The following is a 17857-nucleotide window of genomic DNA, read 5'->3' as shown; positions in this document are numbered from 1 at the left end:
CCCTAAATTTAGGGGTACACTAGTGAGACTAGGTAATAAATGGCGGGTGCCCTGAAACTATAAAAAAATAACTAACCAACCAGCGTCACCTGTAACAGTTATATGGTGATCACTGGTGAAAGGGTTAACTAGGGGGCAATCAGGGGGCTTTATGCGGTAGTATATGGGGGTCCCTGGCGCTATAAAAAGCTGCGGCGAACCTAAATACCTACCTGCCTAACTAGCGTCACCTGTGACACTACTACAGCGATCAGAAAAACGATCGCTTATTAGGCTGGGTTCACACTGGAGCGATGCGGGAACGCCACGAATCCGCGGCGGGTTCCCGCATCGCATGCCTCCCGGTGGCAGTTCACCCTGCCCTATGCGAACTGCTGGGAGTGTCAGTGAAATGTTAATGACACCCCCAGATCAGTTCGCATATCGCAGTGCGATCTGCAAACTCGGATCACATGGTGTGAACACCCATGCGATCCGATTCTGCTGCGGGCCAAAAAAAGGGTCCCGTGCGAGTTTGCGGCGGGTGCGACGCAAATTCAGCCATACTATCTGTATGGCTGAACTCGAATCGCACAGAGATCGGATGTGATTTGCACTGCAGTGCGAATCACATCCGTTCTCATAAACCGCTGCAATGTGAACCCAGCCTTAGTGACACTGGCGACGGGGGGTGATCACGGGGTTAAACCTTTATTGGGGGGGTTAGGGGGGTACATTAGAACTAAAGGGGGCTAACCCTAACTGCCCTAACAGTTATTACAGTCACAAATGACACCAATGCAAAAAAAAAAAAAAAATGCAATTGGTGTCACTGTGACTGGGGGGGCAGGGGTAATTGGGGGGTGATCGGGGGGTAAAGGGGGGGTGTGAGTGTGCCTGGCATGTTCTACTGTAAAGTGTCGTGTTGGTGCAACTCACCGATCCTCTCTCCTCGGTGCCGGAACGAAAAATACCGACACGGAGGAGAGATTACATCACTTCCTCTCCTGTGTTTACATTACAGGAGAGGAAGTGATGCAATGCTTCACTCCTATTCGTCAGGAGCGATCGCGAGGGGGTGGCCATGAATGAATGGCCGCCCCCTCATCCCGGATCGCTCCTGCACGGATACCGACCGCCGCTGGCACCGGGGGGGGGGGGGGGGGGGCCCGATCGGGCCCCCCACCCGCGGGAAGGCAGGGACGTACATGTACGCCCATATGCCTGCCCGTGCCATTCTGTCGACGTACATCGTCGTGCGGCGGTCGGCAAGTGGCAAAAAAAAAAAAAAAAAAAAAAAAAAAAAAAAAGAAGAAGAAGGGTACCGGTCCGCAGAATCTTTCTTCCATTCAAACCCACCATCATGGGCAAGACCAAAGAGCTGTCAAAAGACATCAGGGGCACTATTGTAGACTTGTACAAAACGGGAAAAGACTAAAAGGCCATCAGGAAGAAGCTTAGTGAGAAGGAGACAACTGTTGGAGTGATTATTTGGTCTGGAGCTCCAAGCAAGATTTCGCCACATGGGAAAAGGATGATCATGAGAAAAGTGAGGGATCAGCCCAGAACTACACGTAAAAAAAAAAAAAAAAAAAAAAAAAAAAAAAAAAAAAAAAAAAGGTACAGGCTGCATTGAGGGGCCAATGAATGGGGCTATGTATTGTAGAATCTTGGATGAGAAGCTTCTTCCCTCATCCAGAACACTGAAGATGGGTCATGGCTGGGTCTTCCAGCACTACAATGACCCAAACATATCGCCAAGGCAACAAAGTAGTGGCTCAAGAAAAAGTACATTTAGGTAATGGAGTAGCCTAGCCAGTCTCTGGACCTTAATCCTCTAGAAAATGTATGGAAAGAGCTCAAACTTTGAGTTGCCAAGCGACAGCCAGGAAACTTTAAGGATTTAGAGAAGATCTGTAAGGAAAAGCTGACCAAAATCCCTCCTGAGATGTGTGCAAACCTGGTAACCAACTACTAGAAACATCTTACCTATGTGCTTGCCAACAAGGGTTTCTCCACCAAGTACCAAGTCATATTTTGCATGGGGATCAAATACCCATTTCACTCACTGAACTGCAACTCAAATTTAAAATTTTTTTATCATGCGTTTTTTCTGGATTTGTGGTGGATATTCTAGCCCTATCATTTAAAAATACACCTTTGATAAAAATCTCTGAAAAGTAAAAAAAAAAAAAATGTAAAAAGTCTTTAAGAGGCATGCAGCACTCTTGAAATTGCTAAGATATTGGGGCATGATCACAGAACCAAACGTTTTGTTGCAAATATCCAACAAGGTCGCAAGAAACGTGTTTAGAAAAATAAATAAATAAATAAATACGTAAATTTACTACCAAAGGTTTGAGAATAAACATGAAGCTACCAGGAACCCATCATCTTCCAGTGCTGTCATTCCAAAACGGAAAACTACCTGGAGTGTCCAGAAGTACAAGGTGTTCAGTGCTCAGTGCTCAGTGCTCAGCGTACCATGGCCAAGGTGGGGAAGGCTCCAACCACCACTCAACAAGACACAAGTTAAAATATCAAGACTGGGTGAAGAAATATCTGACGACTTTAAGGGTTTTATGGACCGATGAGTGTGAATCTTGACAGACCAGATGGATGGGCCTGTGGCTCAGTAACAGGCACAGAGCTCCACTTCAACTCAGACGCCAGCAAGGCAGAGGTGGGGTACGGTACTGGTATGTGCTAGTATTATTAAAGATGAGCTAGTTGGACCTTTGGAAGAGGACGATGGACTCAAATTCAACTCCCATACTTACTGCCAGTTTTTAGAAGACACTTTCTTCAAGCCGTGGTACAGGAAAAAGTCTGCATCTTTTCAAGAAGACCATATGCAGGACAATGCTTCATCGCATGTACTGAAGTAATCTACTGCATGGCTAGCCAGTAAAGGCTTTAAAGATTAAAGATTAAAGAATAAGGACATGGCCCCCTTCTTCACCTGACCTAAACCCTATTGAGAACTTTTAGGCCCTTCTAAAATGGGAGATTGATGGTGAAGGAAAAACAGTACACCTCTCTGAACCGTGTCTGGGAGGTTGCTGCTGCACAAAAAGTTGAACTTCAAAAGATCAAGAAGCCGACAGACATCATGAATGGGAGGCTTATGACTAAGGCCCCTTTTACACAAGCGGACATTATGTCCGTATTTCATCCATCCGTTTGTGGATGAAATACGGACATACATGCATCCCTATGGGATAGCTGGTGTCTGCGGATAAACATCCGCAGACACCCGCTATCGTCCGCCTCCGCTACTGTCCGATTCTGCAGACGGAGGAAAATCCTATTTTTCTATCCGTCTGCAGAGCGGATCGGATCAACACGCACAGACGGTCCGTAATCATCCGATCCCCCATAGAGGAGAGCGGAGAGCTGACAGGGCGGTCCCTGCACAGTGTGCAGAGACCGCCCTGTCCGCTGCCGGCTCAGCGGGGACAACGGAGCGATCCCTGCTGAGTGAGTGGATCATCACGGGGCGGATCGTTACTGATCCGTCCCGTGTGAAAGGGGCCTAATTGAAAAGAAGGGTAGCTATATTGGTCACTTTTTTTTTGTATGAACTGTTAGGTTTATTTGTGAATTTTGAGTTGTTTATTTTCATCTGAGAGAATAACAAACAAGTGAGATGTCTAGTTGCATAATAATTCTGCACACTAAGGCCTCATGCACACGGACGTTTTTACAGCCACTTTTTTGAGCTTTTTTTGCAGCTTAAAAACGGCTGTCCATGTTAGTCTATGGCTTCATGCCCACCTAGGCGTTTTTGAGCTGCAAATGGCATAGGCGTTTTTAAGCTGTAAAAAAAACCCAGGACCAGTGCGTTCCGTGGCGTGGAGCTAGAGCTGTAAAAACGCGAATCGCGGGAAAACGCGCATAAACGCGCAAAAACGCGCATAAACGCGCATAAACGCGCAACATATTTTCTTTGTTTTCTGAGTGCTATAGCCAAGAGATGTGTTTCTTAAAAAACGCTACTTAACGCTAACGCTAAAAAACGCGCAAAAACGCCAATGCAAAACGTGGTAAAAATCACGTTTTTAACAACGATTTTTCCAGGCATCGGAGCTAGCTTTGCAGCCAGTTTTTTAAAACGTCCGTGTGCATGAGCACTAATAGTTGCCCGATAATTGTCCACACATACAGTAGATATTCTCCAAAAAAAAAAAAAAAAAAAGGCAAAACCTCACTTTTACTTTCTTAAATATTCAGGCTTGAGGTTTATTAACATTTTGGCGTGACCAAGAGTACTGTAGTTCTTCAGTAATGAAATTAATCCTCAAAAATACAACTTGCCTAATAATTGTGCAAACAGTGTAGGGTTGGTGTAGTTGTAGTTTAGGTATGGAATAAGTGCATTACAGTATAGAGTGCAGTATGGATTGAGTACCCTTGGTGTCCTACTCTCAGTGGCTCAGTCCCTGATAGCAGTATCAGCAATGGGAGACTATCCCCCTCAACAGTCCCCAGGATGCTGCCGTGACCTCTCGCTGTAGAAGAGTCTCTCTGAAAGCCCTGATAAGCAGTGGAAAGCAGAGGATGAGTGGATGCTACAGTCTCCCTTCTGCAGCGGTGAAGGTGCTGTGATATTGGCAGTGCTGCTCTGCCGCCCAGGTGTCCTCACTTCCAGTCTTAGGCTTGCATCTCTGCTGGTATGGTCTCCAGGAAGAGTGGAGAGGGTTTTTTTTTTTTTTTAAACTGCCCGGGAAAGTTCTTCCACTTAGCACCAAGGGAATTAGGGGAGAGCACCTCTGGATAGGCACCTGTCACAGTTTGTAGAGTTGAGGCTTGTTAGTCTTTGGTAGGGAAAGCCTGGGCATATCAGGTAAAATAGTTGGTTACTACCAGGACATTTCCTTGCCCACACGAGTAAAAGAGGAAGTAAACCCTGGTGAGTTTACTTCCTCTTTCATTCCCTGCAAAGGCAAAGCATAATGGACTACTATGCATCTCATAGTAGCCCATTATGTGTCACTTACCTGACACAGGAGCCAGCGATGTCACCGCTGTCCCCTGTAGTCTGGCGCATCCATCTTTTCGGTGGGGTCTCGCAGCTCCGCCGCTGTCATTCGGCGAAGCCGCGATGACGTCACTCCCGCGCATGCGCACGGGAGCCGTCACGCGCGGCAGCTCCGTTGTTGGAAATGCCGTGCTCAGTGCACCACTGTTTACAGCGCATGCTCCGTAGACAACGGTGCCTATCTTCGGGCAAATATCTCCTAAACCGTATAGGTTTAGGAGATATTTCTTGGACCTACAGGTAAGCCTTAATCTAGGCTTACCTGTAGGTCAAAGTGGTTTGTAAGGGTTTACAACCACTTTAAGCTCAAGACACAAGAAATCATTGCACACCAATTCCATTGGTCCTTGATTTTGGAGATGACCCATAGGTGCAGCTTTAGTTGGTAAAGTTTTGTGCTGAATACACCTTAGGCCAAAATGACAGTAGCCCTTGACTTCAGGTCACAAACAAAGTAAATAGAAGTGGCCTCTCACTAGCTTTAATAGTTCTCACTGGTCCTTGGTGGTCATGTAAAGCTGTAATACAGTCTGTTATACTGGTAGGAACAGCTGTCATCAGGGTTATACCAGGGGCCCCTTCTGTAGACCACCGTGTCTCTCAGCTGCAACTTATTCCACTACCCTGTGGTCTAATTGTACTTTTTTCAGAGTATCTGTTAGTAGCAAGTTTGCGTTTTGACCCTCTAGAGATGTCAGCATTGGATTTCAGAGGGGATTTTCTTGTTGAACTTTCCATAGATCCTGCTTTGACAAGCTGGTCAAGCCTTCACCTTTTATTTGGCAAAGCACACAGTAATATTTGGAAATGCTCACTGTGGTAACTCTGGACCACTTTAGCTCCTGTCGCCTCTTTGACGCAGTTCTCCACCTCGACACAGGGCTTTTACGCATTCTGGAGTTAATAATGTCCAGCTGTCTGTAAGGGACGTAAGAACCATAAGGCCTCCTGAGCATTGGCATCCCTGTTTCCAACTTCAGGGCAATACTTCAGGCTGAATCAGAACCCAGAAAGTACAGCCAACCACTGCTGCCACGTAGCATCTATCTTGGACCAATTGGGTTGTTGTCAATCTTGATTACAGAGTCTGTACCATACAAGTAGTCCTTCAGTTTGTCTACCACTGCCCACTTTAAGGCCAGAAAATCCAATTTGTGAGTGGGGTCTTTTTTTTTTTTTTTTTTTCGTCCAATGTCAGACTTCGGCTCACATACACTACTTTACCTGCCTGCCTTTACATGCACATGAAATTGATTGGCATCCCAGTCTTAGTCCATAGGGTTCAATATTGAGTTGGCCCACCTTTTGCAGCTATACCAGCTTCAACTCTTCTGGGAAGGCTGTCCATAAGGTTTAGGAGGGTGTCTATGGGAATATTTGGCCATTCTTCCAGAAGTGCATTTGTGAGGTCAGGCACTGATGTGGATGAGAAGGCCTGGCTCGCAGTCTCCGCTCCAATTCATCCCAAATGTGTTCTATTGGGTGATAGTCAGGACTCTGTGCAGGTCAGTCAAGTTCCTCCAACCCCAAGCTCTCTCATTCATGTCTTAAAGGACTTGGATGGTCTGCATGCACAGTAGGGAACAGGCTGTGAAGCCTTACTGCCAGTTTCCCTTACAAAGAATGGCGACGACAGAGAGGCCATTGAAAAATCGGCTGGGGTGCCTGCCCAGATAAGTGTCCAAATATTAAATATTAGCAGCTACAGTATTTGGAAGACAGGTTCATGTCACAGGTCATACACCATTGCAAGACTGAGTACACAAGGTAGTTTTACTTCATCAGTAAGGTCTTACCCAGGCAAAGATTTCAAATCAGACTGGCTTTTCAAGATGTGCTGTTCATGCTTAGGTCCCTTCAACATAAGAAGATGTATAGCAGTGCCATCAGCACAGCAGAGGTAGAAACCAGTGGGACCCAGGTGCACCCACCTACTGTCTGGAGAAGTCTGGCCAGAAGTGGTCTTCATGGAAGAATTGCGGCCAAAAAGCCATAACTCCAACAAGGAGTTATGGCTGTAGCAGGAGGCATTTTGTTGACAAAAGGCTGAAGAGTTATCCAAAAAGGAATATCTGCAGGCAACAGTGAAGCACAATGGAGATTTGTTTCAAGTTAGGGGCTGCATTTCTGCAAATGGAGTTGGAGATTTGGCCAGGATCACTGGTGTCCTGAATGCTGAGAAATTAGAGCAAATACCTTACTATAATGCCATACCATCAGGGTGGTGTGCGATTGGCCCCAAATTTATTCTGCAGCAGGAACATAACCTCAAACATACAGCAAACGTCATTAAAAACCATCTTCAGTGTAAAGAACAAAAAGGAGCTCTGGAAGTGGTGGTTTGGCACCCATCTCAACATTGAGTCTGTCTGGGATTACATGAAACAGAAGGATTTGAGGCAACCTACATCCACAGATCTGTGGTTCATTCTCCAAGATGTTTATGTAGCGCTTACCCCCGAAGGAACGGCTGAAATTTTCCAGGGCTTACCGATTACCTCCTCCAGCTCGTACTCGTTGTCCTTGTCTAGGGGTTCCCAGGGTTCATAACCCAGTAATTGTACAGACCGACACTCGAATTCCTTGTTAGGATTTTTATTTTGCATAGAAACGATTGAACAAACTCAGTCTAAGTTGGGAATAGAGGGTATCAGGGTAGAGTTTAGCTCAGGTGCTTGGAACGGCTGACTTCAATAAAAGAATCTATGTACAGTAAAGTCCAGGGAACAACTGCTCGCAACTGGACTCTTTAACTGTTGGATAAATCCTTAGGTTCAGGGTTTAGCAGCCAACAGATAATTCTAGCTTTTCAAAGTCTCTCACACAGACTTGGTTGAAAACTTGGAAACTTAGTTACAACTGGAAGGGTAGAAGTAGGAACTTTTCTTACTGTACCAGAATCTTTCAGCCAGTCCGGCGATACCGTTAGAATTGCAGACTCAATGTCCACGGCAGCTTAGCTTCCAGGCTCTTACTGAGCAGTCAGCCCTGTGCACGGCCCTCTTACTGAAGAGTCCTCCCCTGGTTGTGTGTAGAGTTGCTGGGCCTCTCCAAAACCCGAGATGGCAATGGAACACGTTAGAATCCTGCTTCCAGTTGTGCCTCGAACTAGCCAGTTTTGAGGCTCAGAAAATGGATGGATTCACACCCCAGGCCATGAGGGCCCCCGGGGGCTGGTCAGGAGGACCAGGACAACGGAGTCAGCAATAACTTCTGGACTGGAACCCCGTACCACGTGACTTTGGCACCTTAAGTACCCCTTCCCGGATTACGCAGTGAGAAACTCCCACTGATTGGGTACCAATCTCTGTCTCGGAGCCAATGCGTCCAACCAGACTGCATTCCAAAGCCTCCCACAGGTGTACAACCCCACCTATGACCAGGCAGAACTTCTATACAGCCCAGCCAAACTGATGCCAAAAGTACAATTTGTCCCAAAACTCATTACAGTTTTGGGCAAAAACTAAAATTTAACAAATAGCACGTACTCGTTAAGAGTACCGGCCCTACATTTAGAACAACCCACCTGCCAAGTTTCTTCAAAAACTGTGTGCAATGTACCGAGAAGAATTAAATGCAGTTTTGAAGGCAAAAGATGGTCACATCAAGTATTGCTTGGATTTATCCTATGTTCATTTTGTTTTGTTTTTTTAAACTCATTTTGTTAAAAAAAAAAAAAAAAAAAAATCATGTAATGCTTCTATTTCTAAATTTACAGCATTTTTTTCCCCACCTGCCTAAAACTTTTGCACAGTACTGTAAGTGAATGAGGGTTGGGTTGATAAAATTGTGGTCGGAGAAATGTAATTTCTAACTCTTCTTCATGGCGTCTCTGCAGTACCTTTTTCAGTTGCTCCTCCTGTTCATCAAGAGTCTTACTGAAGAGGATGATAATATCTGAATCAAGTTCATGTCACCTAAGGTATGTTCCATTAGTCATGGAAAGGTTGCAGGGGCTCCTGGGAATCTTGTTGCACACGAAAAACCTCAGTGGGCAGATGAAGGCAGACTTTTCCTGGTCTTCTGAGTTCATGGGGATATGGTAATACCTGCAGTTCAGATACAACATGACTAATCACTGCACACCCAATAGGAACTGCAGAGCATCCTCTATCATTTTAGTGGTATATTAGTCAGGAAATGTTCTCTAGTTGAGCGTTTTATAATCAATGCACATTCTGGAGGGAGACATTTTTCTTCCGTACTACCACTGTGGGGGAGGTGCAAGGGCTTTGCAAGTCTTGGATAATGCCGCTTCTACTTAGCCAGTTGCTCTTGAAGATCTTTCAAGTCACCCAACGGGATTTGCAGAGCGCTTGCTCCCTGAAAGGTTTATCGTCTTGAAATCAAATTCTGTGTTGGGCACGCTTAGCACAGCCGACATTGTAGTCATTTTTATGAGAACATTTCTTGCCATTTCAGAAGCCATCCTTTGACCCTTAACTTCTACTCGGGTGATAATGGGGAGTTTTGAAGGTCTAACTTGACTCCTGATATTTTCTCTGTGGCTTCCCCCACCAGACGAGATGGTGCCACTGGAGTAGCTGTGTTCACCTACCCAAGCAACAACAATCGAGTATTTAGCTTGACTGGGAGATCAATATCGTTTTGCATACTGACAGGAATCTTTCCATAATTTTGCTCCAATGTCTTAGTCTACACTACTTTGAGAATCGGCTCCACCCTGGTATTCTCTCCCCAAGAATCCTCTTCAAGGACAACAAAGGGCCCAGGCTGGTCCCAGGTTAACTTAATAGTGGCTCACAAGCAAGCTTTTTCCCTTGGTTGCAGCTCTGTTTCTTCAAAGTCAAGTCTCCAGAGCTTTCCGAACCATTCCATTGAGGTCTCCTACTCCTGCAGGACATGTTGATAGGCCTGATGTAGCCGAGGATGAACATCCTTGACTGAGTAGTCTTCTCATTATATCAGTGTTTGTCACCATCAGCAAGAAGTGCTGTTTTGCCCAGGAGGAAGAGGACACACCAAGCCAATCCTTTAAACAGCATAGGAATGTATTCAGTATATAGGTATAAAACGACACTAAAAACTTGCAGTGTCACAGGAGCACAGGAGGACCACCGGGAGCTGCAGCTGGAGGCTCGGTAAGCCTCGTGGAGACGCCGGCAGTGTGTCTCTGGGTGGGAGTGGTCCAGGGCCCACACCAGTGTTGTCAACCCACCCGCATTTTTTTGCTGGCTCAGCAAAAAAGTACCTAAAATGCCTGTTTTCAGTGCCAAACAGTGCAAATATCAATATTTAAACTATGGTAGAATGGTGGAATGGTACGGGGGGTCAGAGGCTGCGTGGACATGGTACGGGGGGGGGTCAGAGGCTGCGTGGACATGGTACGGGGGGGGGGGGTCAGAGGCTGCGTGGACATGGTACGGGGGGGGGGTCAGAGGCTGCGTGGACATGGTACGGGGGGGGGGGTCAGAGGCTGCGTGGACATGGTACGGGGGGGGTGGTCAGAGGCTGCGTGGACATGGTACGGGGGGGGTGGTCAGAGGCTGCGTGGACATGGTACGGGGGGGGTCAGAGGCTGCGTGGACATGGTACGGGGGGGGGGGGTCAGAGGCGGCGTGGACATGGTACGGGGGGGGTCAGAGGCGGCGTAGACATGGTACGGGGGGTCAGAGGCTGCGTGGACATGGTACGGGGGTCAGAGGCTGCGTGGACATGGTACGGGGGTCAGAGGCTGCGTGGACATGGTACGGGGGTCAGAGGCTGCGTGGACATGGTACGGGGGTCAGAGGCTGCGTGGACATGGTACGGGGGTCAGAGGCTGTGTGTGTGTAGTGTTCTATGGAATGGTTCAGCTCTGCTCTACCTGTCCTCCCTCCTTCAGCTCAGGCTGATCAGCACAATACAAATCAGTTTCTGACTGACGTGGAGTGGATGGTCAGTCAGCACTCCCTCCGTTCCAGGCAGAGACAGACCGACCAACCTTCTCCTCCGCTGTCACTGTGGCGAGATGCTGACTAGAATCTAGAATGGAGTGCCTGACATTCAAAAATGGCGCCGGTAAGCACACACACACACACACACACACACACACAATTAGGGCTGTTACTGATTAAAATAATTAATAAATAATTATACAATCACCCGACACTAGTTAGTTATTTTCCACAATCCATGACTTAAGTTCACACAAATAAGTTTTAAATTCAAACTGTAGCACCGACGTAAGTCATTTTCTTTTTTCCACAGTAGCGTGACAATCCCTCCACCTCTGGTCTAAATAATCACTCTCACCTTATGGCATGGACCCCTGTGCAAACAGGTGGTCATGCAAGCGGGTATCAAAAGGGTTAACACGGACCATAAACTTCTCAAGTCTCCTTAGATCTCAGCAAGAATGCCAGGTCACGGGTAGAAAGAAAAGATCTAAGTGCTCACCGCTTAAGTATAATATTTAATTTTTGTGTTCAAACACAAACTACTGACATAAAAATGATAAAAACACAGCATGTAAAGCAGACAATCGCGCGAGTTCCATAGGGCAGCAGCGGGTGACGTCATACGTCGCTCCTCCCCCATACGCTTTAAGTTCAATCAGAACTTAAGCGTCACCAGGGGAGCAGTCCAGTGACGTCGATGTCCATGACTTCACTGGATCTCCGACGGAACTCCCTGAAGACCTGGAAGCTGGCGGAGAGTACCGATCAAAAAATAAAATAAAAAATGTATAGATTAATGGAGGAATTATTCTTTACATTTCCACAGCCCCAATATATATATATATATATATATATATATATATATATATATATATATATATATATATATATATATATAAAATGAGAAATAAAGTAGCCGGTCAGCTTGGATAAAAGGAACATATGATGGAATAGGTCTTGGGTGGGTAAATGTACCTTGTTGTATAAAAAGGTGAAAAGGATGTATAAAAATGAACTAGATGCAACAGTGATACATGTGTATGCATATAAATACACGTACACAAAAAGGTACATACTAATCCATTAATTGATTTCTTAACTCATTTATTCACTGATCTATGGCTACAGTAATAATATAAGTCATTTCGAAAAACGTTTTTCATCAAGATTATCTATATGCCTTCTCCACATTACCAGTCTTTTGTATACATAACATTTACATTTTCAACCTAGATTTTATTTCTTTTTTTTTGGAAATTTCCTGGTAATTTTTTTCCAAATTATATATCCCCCCCCCTCGCATATTTTTCACATTTTAAATTATGTCTCTAAGTCGTACACTTGCTTTTTATCAATTACTTATCCATCATCTTCCCAGCTGACACCACTAATTGTGGCTCAGAGTGGGTTAATTGCATCCTCTATATAAATGTGTTGCGGCTCTTAGAGGATCAGCTGATGAAGGCATGGCCGTGCCTTCAAAGCACGATCTGATTGGCCAGACAGTGTGTGGGTGGCTCCCTAGTTTGACATCCCTGGACCACTCCCACCCAGAGACACACAGCTGCCGTCTCCACGTGGCTTATGGAGGCTCCAGCTGCAGCTCAAAAAAATAAATTAAAAAAAAACGCGCTCGTAGATCCCTCAATAGAGACCTTCTGGCAGTCCTCTTGTGCTCCTGTGACACTGCACATGGAAGCTCCCACATGCTCTAGCACTCTGCAAGTGCTCCAACATTGTTCATGCAAGTTTTTTGTGTTTTATACCTATATACACTGAATAAATTCCTATGCTGTTTAAAAGATTGGCTTGGCGTTTCTCTCCTCCTTTTGCTTTCCTTTTGTTCACAGTGATTGGGTTCCCCAGCCCACGCCTGAAGCAGTGTCGCTCCCTTTACAGCCTCCATTTGGAGACTGTAATGTTTAGGGGTTCATCCCCCAGAACTTTCAATCCACTCACCATTCACATGGTTGCACCTTCATGTATCAGCATGCAGATGCATGCCTTTTCATTTAAAAAAAATAAATAAATAAATAAATAAATAAAAAACTCTAAATCTTTTTCATCGTCTTTCAAGGCCTTTTGCATAGTCATGCGAGTCTCCATTACTTGTCCTATCGACTTCTGGATTTCACAGAATGTACATTGCAAAGTAGCCTGTGACTGGGTCATTTGAGTTATGGCTTGAGACAAAGCCGAAGAGGCCTAGCCTCTCCATTAGTCTTCGCGCTAGTGTCAACTTGCCAAAAGGGTGCCCAATCCCCCACTCTGTTAGTCACCGCTGACAGAGGAAGAATCAGACAGTGCATCTGCGGGCCCCCCCTTCCTCTAGCTGCTACACAGCAAAGCAGAGTGGCACTTGCTCTGTTCCTTCCCTTGCTTCCTCATTGGCTGGGGGAAGAGAACCAATCAGCAGCCAAGAAGGGAGGGTCATTGGACATGTAGTCCTGAGTACTGGCAGCCAGAGGGGACTCAGCGGATGCCTTGCTGAAAAAGGGGAGGAGAGTAGAGGAGCCCAGGAGAGGAAGGGAGATTGATCAAGAGGGAAACAAAGGAGGATTGATTATGATGGAGGGACCACGAGGGAGAGGAACTGGAGTGATCGCTACTAGGACAGAGTGGTGGCCCCCTCTGCCAGCCAGCTTCACCCTTGGATGCAAATACCAGTTGCAGACACCCTATCAACTGCATGGGTATCTGTACAGACATCACTGCGTCGCTGAGCATTCGGGTTGCCAAGCAGACATCCAGTGTCTTCAAGAGTCTGTTCCAGGACATCCCATTCCTCTGGGCTTTGTTATTTTAAAGATTAGTGAGCAGGCAGAAGCCACCTTGCGTACACACAAAACGGGACACTGCATGCAGACATCTTTACCTCATCTTTCCATATTAGAGCCTTCACAGGAGACACTTTGCATAAGTTACCCCTTGTTACTGGGCATTGTTACACAGAGATCTCTTTGGGCCCTTTGTTGAACTAGCTGAAGATGCCAGATATCTACACTGCAAGGACTCCCTTACTTTCTTCCACAACTCAAAAATATTAAAGCGGAGGTCAGACCCAAAAAGTGGACCTTCCGCTCATTGGAATCCTCCCCCCCTCCGGCGCCACAATTGGCACCTTTCAGGGGGGAGGGGGGTGCAGGTACCTGTACAGTACAGGTATCTGCACCCACTTCCCGGATAGCTCTCTGCGGAAAGGGGCGTAGATTACGCCCCTTTCCGAAAGTCCCCCGCTGCCTGCTGGGAAACACACAGATCCCAGAGGCAGCAGGTCCATCCTTACTGCGCAGCGCGACTCGCGCGAATGCGCAGTAGGGAACCGGGAAATGAAGCCGAAAGGCTCCACTTCCTGATTCCCATACCCAAGATGGCGACGGCAGCACCCGAGAGACGATCGAGAGATCGGCTTCGGGTGCCGACATCGCGGGTGCGCTGGACAGGTAAGTGTCACTATTTTAAAAGTCAGCAGCTGGCTTTTAAAAAAATAAAATAAAAACGCGGACTCCCGCTTTAACACACATTAAGAGGGAACTCTTATTTAAAAGTTTAAAGTTGCATTCTTTGTCAATTTTAAATTTGTTACGCTGTGTGTTTATGTTCTGGGTGTGTTGGTCTCAGGATTTTAAGGGAGTTAATTGACATTAGGCTTGTGCAATTCGTTTCGTAACGAATCGAAATTCGGCCGAATTTTGCATCTTTCGGACATTCGGATGCATCCGAATGTCCGAATAAAAAAATAACAAATTACAACGAATACGAAAGAAATATAACGAATGAATTCAAATGAATTCGACATGATTCGAAATTATTTCAACCGCATTCGAAATTATTTCAACTGCATTCGACATTATTTCAACCGCATTCGAAAATATTTTGTGACCCGACTTTAGGGCCATGTATCTCGGGGTCACTTGGTGCTAGACACTTAAAATTGGGATATGTTGTAGTGCTAGTACCATTGTGTTTTCATACCAAATTTGGGGTTTCTAGCTATAAGTGACCCCGAGATATGTGGCCCCAAAATCGGGTCGCAAAATGTTATTAGTTATTAGAGCAGAGAATGACATTTTGCGACCCGATTTTGGGGCCACATATCTCGGGGTCACTTATAGCTAGAAACCCCAAATTTGGTACGAAAATACAATGGTACTAGCACTACAACATATCCAAATTTGAAGTGTCTAGCAGCAAGTGACCCCGAGATACATGGCCCTAAAGTCGGGTCACAAAATATTTTCGAATGCGGTTGAAATAATGTTGAATCATGTTGAAATAATTTCGAATGCATTCGAAATTATTTCAACATGATTCGAAATTATTTCAAAATGATTCGAAATTATTTCAAAATGATTCGAAATTATTTCAACTGCATTCGGAATGATTTCAACATGATTCAACATGATTCAACATTATTTCAACCGCATTCGAAAATATTTTGTGACCCGACTTTAGGGCCATGTATCTCGGGGTTACTTGGTGCTAGACACTTCAAATTTGGATATGTTGTAGAGCTAGTATTATTGTGTTTGCATACCAAATTTGGGGTTTCTAGCTATAAGTGACCCCGAGATATGTGGCCCCAAAATCGGGTCGCAAAATGTCATTCTCTGCTCTATTAACTAATAACATTTTGCGACCCGATTTTGGGGCCACATATCTCGGGGTCACTTATAGCTAGAAACCCTAAATTTGGTATGCAAACACAATAATACTACTCTACAACATATCCAAATTTGAAGTGTCTAGCACCAAGTAACCCCGAGATACATGGCCCTAAAGTCGGGTCACAAAATATTTTTGAATGTGGTTGAAATAATGTCGAATCATGTTGAAATCATTTCGAATCCGATAGAAATATTTTCGAATTTCGTTGAAATATTTTCGAATGTGGCCGATTTTTCGAATTCGGTAGAAAACTAAACGAAATCCGAAAACGAATTTAAGGAAGTTAACGAATATAACTAAACGAAATTAATGAATTAAAACGAAACAAAACTAAACACATTTTTTCCTTTTGCACATGTCTAATTGACATACAGGAGTTCATTCTTTCCCCTTTCATGCCTTAGCCCATAGGCTATCTCAGGGCCTGTGGGTTGGTTAAAAATCGGGATATACTTGTATTGCATACCTCTTTTGTGCTCACAGTATTCACAGCAGTTTTCAGTCCTGAATCTATCCAGCACATTGGGTCTCCGGAACAAAATGGTGCCAACGCACACTGCAGGCAAATGCAGCCACCTGATACTCAAGACTCTATTGGTGTAAGTGGGTCTGCAAGAGCTACAATGGAACGGTTTAGATCCCCAAAAAGACTTGCATCAGTAATTGCAATGAAAGGTGGTTTTACAAAAAGTATTGACTCAGGGGGGCTGAATGCAAATGCACACCACGCTATTCACATCTTTATTTGTTAAAAAAATAAAAATAAAAAATAAAAATATATAATAATAATAATAATAATATTTTGAAAGCAATTTATCATTTTCCTTCCACTTCACAATTATGTGGCACTTTGTGTTAGTCTATCACATTAAATACATTTATGTTTTTGGTTGTAACATGACAAAATGTGGAAAATTTCAATTTCAAATGTTTTTTTTTTTCCCCCATTTATGTTGCCTCCTGTACAAACAAGAAATTGTGCTGTAAGATTTGGCAGTCACCATAGATAGTCAAATATCTTGCAGATCAAACGCTGCAAATCTGTTAGGGAGAAGCATTGGGCAGCCCAATCTATGAAAGCTTCCAGCTGAAAATACAAAAAACTCCTAAATAGGAAGATGTATGGATTTGTAATTTTAAGCACACACATTTCTTTACAAGAATGATCCTTTCGTCATTTTTGTATGACAGAAATGGTTGTTCAAGTTCCCTTACATTATAATTTTTTTTCCCTGGACTTGTTGTTCATTTATCATATAAACCAAACATTACACAAATGATTGATGTCGATCAGATACACAATGCTGTAAAGCTGCTTGTATTCCCATTCCAAGCCTTTCATGGGATTGTAATTTCCAGTAGTTCTGGAATTGCTGGGAGAGGTAATCACGCATGAAAAATTATTATTGTTTTACTTGTACATGTCTGGACTCAACCTCCCCCCTCCGTCCTCTTTTAATTCATGCCTACGGCCTCATTGAATGCCCAAACAGAGGAGATCAAAAGACAATTTTCACACTTTCATCATTCCAATCTAGCAGAGAGATCCCCATACATTATTCATGACAAAATGGAGGCCAGGAAAAAAAAAAAAACTGGGGAACACTCCCACAATGCTTAGCAAGTATCGACAATGGCTTCCATTACAGCTTTATTTAAAGGCATTTAATGTGTGTCAGCCGCAATACACAAATAAAATGTTAACCTGCCAGAAATGCCTATATTTTGCTATGGCCTTGAGAAGCTTTGCTTCGGGCTATGTCCTCATCATTGGAGGGCAGCAGATGTGAAGGGCCCACTGGGAGTTGGTGTTTGGAATTTCATCAGCTTTCATGGGTGACCTCGTCTTTTCACGTTGGCTGATAGCCATGATAAATCATCTTTACAACAAACTCTAATTATCGTTTCTGTGGCCTGGGTGCCTCTTAAAAAACACAATCCTTACACTTTCCTTTATTGGTTTGTAGGATCCTGAGCGGAAGACTTCTGAGTGGATTGTCCTCACCGATGTCCCTAGAGGTTCCTTCATGTAAAACTATGGCGAAATTGGTGTGAATTCAGGAGTTAAAGCACTCTATTATGTTATAACAGAGCATAGGATGGCCCGAAATCTAATTCTGCACAAGATGAAATTTGATTAGACCTGAATTAAGCCACAGCCTCTTGATGTAGTTGTATCAATTAATACAATAATACTTTAATGATTAGTGTTTGGCAGAATTTTATGGATTAAAGCCCAGATTTCCCCAGGGTATATTAACCCAGATAA

The 17857-nt window shown here is 44.5% G+C and overlaps 1 long non-coding RNA gene across 1 annotated transcript; it reads left to right on the top strand.

The window, feature by feature from the left end:
- Window positions 1–8850: 8850 nt before the first annotated feature.
- Window positions 8851–17857, top strand: LOC143958148 (uncharacterized). Its single transcript, XR_013270093.1, has 2 exons — window positions 8851–8942; window positions 17556–17857. It is a non-coding gene; the product is annotated as an uncharacterized LOC143958148 (long non-coding RNA).

Source organism: Lithobates pipiens, unplaced genomic scaffold (assembly GCF_037356315.1).
Source record: "Lithobates pipiens isolate NorthernLeopardFrog02 unplaced genomic scaffold, aLitPip1_a1.2 Scaffold_57, whole genome shotgun sequence".
NCBI classification, from domain to species: Eukaryota; Metazoa; Chordata; class Amphibia; order Anura; family Ranidae; genus Lithobates; species Lithobates pipiens.
The sequence above is the reverse complement of the archived record's forward strand: the minus strand, read 5'-3'. Positions and strand labels throughout refer to the sequence as shown.